This window comes from Dermacentor andersoni, chromosome 5 (genome assembly GCF_023375885.2).
Source record: "Dermacentor andersoni chromosome 5, qqDerAnde1_hic_scaffold, whole genome shotgun sequence".
NCBI lineage: Eukaryota > Metazoa > Arthropoda > Arachnida > Ixodida > Ixodidae > Dermacentor > Dermacentor andersoni.
Window position 1 is genome coordinate 91,683,030 of NC_092818.1, and position 9,127 is coordinate 91,692,156.

Here is a 9,127-nt window from a genome sequence, read left to right on the forward strand (position 1 = left end):
ATGTAGCAACCGCAGTGTGACAGTACTGATTTGTTGCATGCATGTAGTTGCGCACCTGTGAAATTTGCTTGCTCTCAAGCTGATGTATAAGCAAGCTCTTCTAAGGCGTGAAAACTGGCACCACTTGCGTTATGGTATTTTAATGCAACAAGTATAAGACAGTTTTTGTACGGCCCTGATATACTGTGCAATATACGGGTTTTTCGACAAAGAAGTGGCTAAACCCCGATATTCACAATTTTCGCATAGTTTTTAATCCTACGCAATGATTCACGCATACCGGGATGGCCGTTTTGGGGGTGTGGCCATCGCTGCCAAGCGAATTCAGCCACTTCGAAAACAAAGCGACATCGCTGGTCAAGAAAGTATACCGTGTAGAATTGTAGTTAATGTACTGACGGGTTGTTGTGTCTATCGGCCGTCCCGTTGCATCTGATAATTAGCTCATACATGTGCACAATTTCCTTCCCAGCTGTGTGAATGAGAGAAGTAAAACCATAACAGGGGATTTCGACGTGCCATAATTAGTATGGGGCACTTTCACCATCCGAAACAATGAAACCAAAAACTCAGGAATCCTTTTTTACATAACATGTTGTCTTGCGTTGTCTTTCTTTCTTTCTTTCCTTCTTTCTTTCTTTCTTTCTTTCTTTCTTTCTTTCTTTCTTTGTCTTAGGTGATGTATTCATCACGTTACTTCTCCATTCACGGGTTACGCCACTGTATAACGCTGAAGTTCATTTAATCGTCGTAAACACAGCATTTGAGGTAGTTACCAAACCAAAGTGTGTAACGTAACTGTCATGCTTACGTGAGGCGCTCTTCCGCTGTTCCCATAAGAATATGCCACTATCTAGAAAAACTACGTTTCGGCCAGCTCTAGGAAGCAACAGCTCACAAAGTCTCCTTGCGGAGGGAGAAGAACAACACACTAGCAGCGCATCCGCGAACAGATTTGCGAACACAGAAAGCCTTTTTGCGTGCTGAACATTCCAGAATACCGTATCACCAACCACAAAAAATAGATAACTAGCAATCTACGAAATTGCCCTTCAAATCGCTTCGCAACTGCCCTTGAAACCAATTCTATAAATAGTGAATTAGGCGCCACTCAAGTTAGGAACCCAGAGCTATTCAGGGCCTATTTCGCGCCTATCCCTGTATTGAGAACGCCGTTAGTTTACGCTCGAGATAAAGACATCGAAAGGCAACTGGTGAAGACGAGTGTACGTGGAGAAAGTGCTGCATGCATAAGCAAGCATATACGAATAGCGATTTCTCACTTCACGTATAAGGACGCACTCACAGGCGTTAAGAAGGTAGCAAGCAAGCTTTTATGTGACGCTCAATGTTTCGGTCGGTGCCCACGAAATTGTCCTGGCATAAAAGGGTGCTTCTCTACTACGAAGCAGCGGCTGCCCAGTATTGTGTTTTATAAGACTTGCCGCAGCAAGGTAACTGCTGCCGCAGAAGCAGTAACTGTAGTGCTATGAGCAGACAGGTCACTATCCCGGAACTATTCCATCCGGAGTGCAACGCCATCAGCACTCGGTTTTCCAAAGTGGTGTCTCTCTCCCAGGGGCAGACCGTACCCAATGCTATTAGGCTTCGGTGATCTGACCCTCAAGGAGTGCACGCATTACTTGGTCGATTCCCGACAGTCCAATGCATTATTTAGCGCTACCTTCTTCGCCATCATGCCGCTTTTTTTGATGTGCAACGCTAAATAAGGAGGTGCTTGCTCAAGATATGGTGCTCCTCTTCAATCAACAAATGCGAATATACATCTCAGGTCACAGAAGAAAACAAAAGCAAGAAAGAAATAATGCATGGAACTCGAAATGTTGCAAGATAGAAAGAAACGGACCTTAACATGTAACTTACGACCTATATACTAAGAACACAAAATTCCATAACACAGGTAAACAAACGGATACGACTGTTTCATAAAGATAATGAAATTCAACACCTAATGTCATTCTCACTGACCAAAAGCGTTACATTCTCATGTTCTAGCAATGGTCGACATCCATTCTAATATTTCGTTGGAGAGTGTCCCAAGAAATATAGCATCTCTACATTCTATGAAACAGGTATCTATGGTCTCGTCACGTGGACAGAGTCGACAGTTCGTGTAAAACGGCACAAATCAGCCCCTCGAGTTTAACCAAGTTTGGACACGAAGTGTTTCCGAATGCAATTTAAAGAAAAATGTTTTAGCTCCGGGTATGACATTTTACGGACGCGCCTAAGTACATACTCATAAGGCCGACCTAAATAAGGCGCACGATACAAACGATCAGGGAAAATTGAGTCCACTAGTGCAGCAGTAATTGCTTTTTGACTCACGGTGAAATGTATTCCAGTCTGAATCTAACCTTTCAGAAAAGAAATGAGTCAGCGACCTCCTTGAGGAAGCTACAAGAAGCCTCTGGGACAACTTTGGCATCTGATGACACTTACATTAGGAAGATAACGAATTAATCGGAGCTGCAACATTTCAGGCAAGAACGGGTGGGCATTGTCTCGAAAGAAAAACTGGGGAGAAACAATTTGCCTGATGAAGAGATGGACTAATCTTAGGCCACCACGTTCAAGAGGGAAGAACAGATTATGGCACCGCATCGATTCACAACTCGAGCTCGCATATCTGCGGCATCGCTTTATTTGTTTTATTGCATTAGGCCACGATCGCCCGCATCCTTACTTCGTTCCGAAGCCAGCCGGCTCTTTGAAAAACTGAGCGCGTGTGCCTCCATCCCACTTTTTCTTTCCTTTGCACAGCTATGTATGTATGTATGGACGCATGTATGCATGTATGCATGTATGCATGTATGCATGTATGTATGTATGCATGCATTTTTATTTATGCAATACTGCGCACTTATGGTTCGAGCAGGGTGGTCGACACAAGTACAAAAGAAATACAAAAAGAAACATCAAAGAAAAAGTATCATAATACAGGCTCAGAAAAGTTACTTCACAGTTTGATCAGTTGCTTTGGTAAAGCAGTTCCGTTTATTGATGGTTCTTGGGAAATAAGAAAACTTAAATAGGTCTGTGGCAGCAAAATATCCGGTTAGAGCGTTTTCATTGTGATGTCGGGTGGGCCTGCTAGTTAAGGGCGACAAATATGTGGATGCATCTAGCGCTCGTTTCTTTTCCAAGAGTTGGGGAAGAAATTTTAATCTAAATTTTTCCTTCGTGTCTATAATAGGGGAGTGCCGTTTAATTGTATTTTATCAGAAGGTGAGGCTAATGCGGAAAATTTATTAAGAATAAACCTTACGACCTTTCTCTGAATACGTTCAAGACTATCTATGTTGAACTTAGTATGAGGATACCGTATAATGCACGCATATTCCAGTCTTGGCCGCACAAGAGGAGTATAGCAGAGGAGCTTAACATTAGTGGGAGAAGCTTTAAGTTGATAGTTCAGGACACAGAGCTTACGGAAGATAGATAAACCAACATTACCAAGATGAAGATTCCAAGACAGCGTTGAAGTGAGTGTCACACCAAGATATGTTGCTCTTGTTCTTCTAATGGTGAAGACCCTAATGTGTAGGTATATGATAGTGACAGCAAATAGGTGTGGAATGCCTATTGTTTCAAGTTTGGAAATGAGTTTACTATGAGGAACCTTATTGAAGGCTTTGCAAAATCCAAGAAAAGCATATTATTCTACCCTGTCTATCGAGGATGAATGCGAGAGATTAAAATATTGCGACAAGTTGAGATACGGTTCATAATTCCTTCCGAAAACCATGCTGATATTTCGTCAATATGCAGCGTCCCTCGAGGGTGCTTGTTATACTATAGTAGCTATGATATGTTCAACACTTTTACAGCATTGCGAAGTTAGTGAAACAGGACCGTTTTCCTAGAGTCAGGCGGTCTCCCTTTTTAAAGATGGGAACAGTTCAGACCGTCCTTCAATCACTGGGTAGTTGTACAGTCAGCAAAGTGCGAAAAGTAATAACCAGAAATTTAGCTAGAGGAAAAGCATATCGTCGTAGGAATACATTTGGGATATTGTCGGAACCGCACGAAGCTTTAGTTTTCAAACTTAGCAGCACAGATATCACACCAGGATAAGAAATGAAGAGTGCGTCTGCACGTGAAAAGACTGTCGTGTTAGATGCACAGTTTGATACGGAAGTGTTAAACATGCTCTGAAAATATTCTTTGAAATGCTGGGCAATGGCTCTCTGATCCGTTACGTTGATTCCGTCGACTGGCATTTGTGATACCGGTTTTCGTTCTTTTCGCTGATATAATTCCAGAATTTACTAGGGGTCACTTTTAATAATGTTAGGCAAGGAAGTACCGAATACTCGCTCGAGCTGCGCACTACTTGAGCAAGATTGTTCTGCGCATCATAGGTCAAAGCCACCGCTGCCTCTTGTTTCTTTAATCGCTTAACTTTGCGTTTCATCTGAATAATGCTGCGAGTTAGCCAAGGTGTTTGCTTGTTAATCTTTTCTCACTTCGTTGACACAAGGTTATCTAAGCAGAAATGACACATTTCTTTGAACCATGTCCAGAGTACACCGACAACTGCATCATCAAAATCGGATAGACATGTTTCCATGTGTTGAACTATGCGTGCATTGTTAGCCCTGGAGTAGTCTTTAAAGTAAGGAAGTAATGAATTTTTATAGCTGTTACTGGAACAGAGAGACCTTCTCCTACTTCTGCAGTGTGTCCAGAGAAATTGTGGTTAATAAGCACGAGATCCAATATTGAGGTGGAATCTCCCTCTACTCGCGTTGGTACGTGAACTACTCGTAACAGGTCATGCATAAGCATAACGTCAAAAAACTATGTTAACATGTTTTAGGTATTAATGCCAGCATCAAGGCGCTCCCAATCTACTCCAGGTAAGTTCAAGTCACCAATAGGCAGAGCCTTATTTTCAAATTTAGCCATGTAATTTTTCAATGTGCTAAGATATTCTGGGTGACATCTGGTGGCCTGTACATCCCAAATACAATTACACTGTGACCCAAGCAAGTCACCATAACACATATGCATTCTATTTCGTCAGTCTTCCATTAACACAGCGTCGATACAGCTTTTAACTAAGATTGCTACACCTCCTCCCTACTGCGCCTGTCTTTACGAAAAACAGTGTAGGATGAAGGGAAGACATCATCATCGGGCAGTTGATCGTGTAACCAAGCCTCATTAACAAGAGTGATCTGTGGATCTTGTTGCAGGAGAAGTATCTCGAGAGCTTCAGTTTTATTCGCCATGCTTAGGGTATTAATATTTATTAGCCTTAATTGCTTGTAACTAGGTGCTAGGGGAGGTCATGTGTGCGGCTTGGTCGAATGACGCTCTCCTGCCTTTACTCGCCTGTCTTGCGATTCATCCCAATAAAATGGTTCTTTATCAACTATAAACCTGTCATGAACTAAGATTACTTTTTTTCCTTGCTGCCTTTCAGTTTTAGCGCTATCTCACAGCAACTTCCCTTTCTTTAGCGTTAACTGTAAATAATCACGTTATAAGGACACTTTTGATCCCTTAGGCTTTTTGGCACTTTTTAATATTACTTTCTTTTCATTTAACGTTCGAATGTGTATGATGATGGGCATTTTACCGGACTGTTTCCCTAGTCGGTGAATGCTTCTGATGGAATCGCATTTTGCGCCAAGCTTTTCTGTAACTAATTCGTTCACTACATTTTACTTGAGGGTTGCATCAGTTTCATCAGGGCATTCAGGAATCTCCTGAATAAGCGAATTCGACCGTCTGCTGCGGTCTTCAAGGTTGACAGGTATTTTTTTTTTTTTTTTGCTGGGGTGGGGGTTGAAAGTTCCCAATGCATTCTAGTGAATGCAATCGATGTTCCACTTTGTCATTGCAAGCAGAAGCACATCGTTCCTGGGAATTCTCTTGCGCCGCACTCAAGTCATGCACCATATTTTTCAATTCAGTAAACTACTTCTTGAGTTCAAGAACCTCATCAAGAAGCTTAGCTTGGCCCTTTAGCATTTCTTCATAGAGTTCTTAATGCGTGAGACCAGGGTTAGTTTCCACATCACTGCATAAAATCAAACGACAAGCAAGAAAACATTCATACGCTATATTCCGACAACGCCGAGGGCATGGCAGGACTACAGTACCACGATAGTCGCCACGAAATGAACTCGCGTTGGCACTAACCTGCACAAGGCTGAACAAAGGTGTGCCGGGTCCGTCGGGCCCGCCATGCCCGCAAAAGTCGAAGGCGTGCGATGATCCCTTTGTAGCGGTGTCCACCGATGAAGTGGCTCCGCGCTGCATATTGGTAGCTGCCCGTAGGCGGCCTCCTGTGCTGCGCGTAATTTGTTGCGCAGTCGTGGTGGCCATATTGTTGAGTGATAGTGGCTCCAGATGATGACTCATCATTGGCAGTTCGGCGGACCACTGGTCAGTATCACCGCGGCAGTTTGCTGCTCCGCATGCAGCCGGCAGTTGTAAGTGCAGCGAATCCGAGAATGCCCTGCACAAGGCAGAACGAAGTTGTGAGTGCCGTGAGCGATATATATATATATATATATATATATATATATATATATATATATATATATATATATATATATTTACTATATATATATTTACTCTACTCTGACGAAGGCTGGTCCACCAGCCATAAACGTTAAGTAAAAGAAGTCTTCCAAAAAGTTCGTCGTCTCTTTCCTGCGTATGCTACGTCGGGTCCTGCGTGCTGAACTTTGAAGAAAACCCCTATATATATATATATATATATATATATATATATATGCAAATTGGTTAAAGCATCGCAAGCGTAATGCGAAAACGTGGCATCCTTCCCCACCTGCGGCAAGTTGTTTTTTCATTCACTTTCATTGCCATTAATTTATCATCGCTATATTTCAATTATTAAGTACAAGTAATTTCCTCTATGTTGTCCTTAGTGTCTTTGTTTGTTGGCTTCTGATGATATATATATATATATATATATATATATATATATATATATATATATATATATCAGTGGGAAAGGCAGCGGCAATAGCGTGAACATGCATTTAACCAGGCATTTTTGCATGCTTCAGTTGCTGCTCTTTGCCATCGGTGACTGCGACAACAGCATGTTCTCGGAGACAAGGACGCACCCCCTTCAAGATAGCGGCCATACGATTCACAGCCTGCCAGATCTTCGCTTTAACGTGCGAGAATCCTGGCGTGATTACTCATATCACCTGTCGACGGGCCCACCACATGACCTTCAAGAAGACACACAGTATAAAAGGCCCCATCTGTACCATTTCGACTTCAGTGGGAAAGGCAGTGGCAATAGCGTGAACATGTTTTTAACCAGGCATTTTTTGCATACTTCAGGTAAGACTTCCGATTCCTTGCTATAGAAGTGATGATCGCTTTTTGCTGCTGCTGCCTTTCCCACAAAAGGATGTGCGATTTAGTTACGTCGGTGAAGGCGCTTTTCGCCAAATTGTTGTTGCTGTCGGGCGACACTGAAAAAAGACCCCGGTCCTGGGTCTGGTACGGCTGCTATCCTTCAAAGTTTGCAAGAGGGTCAAACAACAATTCCTAGTAGACTAAGTGGCATTCTAGAAAGACAAAATAAGCTTGAAAATATAATGGGTGACTTCAGAGTAAGGTTAGATTCCCTAGAGTCAAGGATAGCTATCCTTGAGGGCATAGAACGCGAGACTGTTAGTACGAATAGCGGTATGGCAATACGGTCTGGAAACGTTGATACGACAGCAAAAACATAGATCACTTAGAAAACAACAGCAGAAGGATGAACTTAATTGTCTACGGCTTCGAAGACAATGAACCACGTGAAAGCTGGCAAACTTCGGAAAACCTTGTCAGGAATCTTTGTCAGGAATCTTTGACGTTAAAAGTAACCGTAGAGATGATTCAGAGGGCCCATAGGATAGGCAAACATACTCTTGGGCGTAAATGACCGATTATCGCAAACTTTGCATCATGCAAGGATATCGAAATGATTCTAAGCAACGGCAATAAACTAAAAGGGCCTGATTATGTAATCTCACGGGACTACTCTCGGCGTGTCAGAGAAATTCGTCAGAAGCTCTGGGCTGTTGGTAAACCAAGAAAACTTAATGGTAAAGACAAGTTGTCCCTGGCATACGACAAACTAATTATAAATGGAGAGGCGTTCGTGTGGGATGAAGACACCCAATCAGTAAAAAAAACTAAATAAGGAATGACCAGTCTTAAGAAATAAGAAGCCCCAAAATTCGGAATGCTCTGTTCTCCTAAGAAACTGCCAAAGCATTAAAAACAAAGTTGATGAGTTTTATGCCCTACTCCAGATGACGAATCTAGATATCGTTTTTGCTACTGAATCGTGGCTAGATGACTCAATAAGAGACAGCGAAGTGTTTCCTTCAACATATTAAGTCTTTAGAAAAGACAGGAACTCTAGGGGCGGCGGAGTATTTGTCTTAGCTAAGGAATTCTTGAAGTGTACCGCAACAGACGTGGAAACCAGTAATCATGAATCAGCTTGGTGCAGGCTCCTCACTCCTGATAAAAGAACGATAGCGTCGGGCGTAGTTTATCGTCCACCCAGCGCACGACCACAAGTTATCACATCACTGGATGATACACTGGCCTCGCTTCCGATAATCGAATTGTGCTAGCAGGTGACTTCAATTTTCCGAACTTAAAGTGAGATTAGAGCATGCGTATAGACGAAACCTGTTCAGCATTTTTTTTATATGGTTTGCAAATATGGGTTTCATCAATCCGTGATGAACGATACACGTGGAAATACCGTCCTTGACCTGCTATTCTGCAAGGATCCGAGCGTTGTTCATGATGTTTGTGTTTCACCTGGTATTAGCGATCACAAAATTGTCACTGCAATGCTTACTCTGCCACAAATAATTCCTGCTACCCATGAAACTCGCAAAGTGTATGACTACTCTAGGGCAAATTTTAATGAAATCAGTCTTGGTTTGGAAGCAGCGTTTCAGGCTTTTACACAACACTCATCCAAAGGTGTGAACGTTCTGTGGAATTATTTTAAAAGCGTGCTGTCATCATTGATTGAAAAACATGTACCTTTCAAATGCATCTCAGACAAAGTAAAAGTAGACAAACCTTGGATGACTTA

The 9,127-nt window shown here is 42.3% G+C and overlaps 1 protein-coding gene across 1 annotated transcript in view; it reads right to left on the reverse strand.

Moving 5' to 3' along the window:
* LOC129385030 (uncharacterized) overlaps nt 1-6,481 on the reverse strand; it is a 47,228-nt gene extending 40,747 nt beyond the window's left edge. The window contains exon 1 of the transcript XR_011894640.1: nt 6,175-6,481. The gene's annotated coding sequence lies outside the window, so the exon portion shown is untranslated. The remainder of the gene's footprint in view (nt 1-6,174) is intronic.
* Between the last annotated feature and the right edge of the window lie 2,646 nt (nt 6,482-9,127).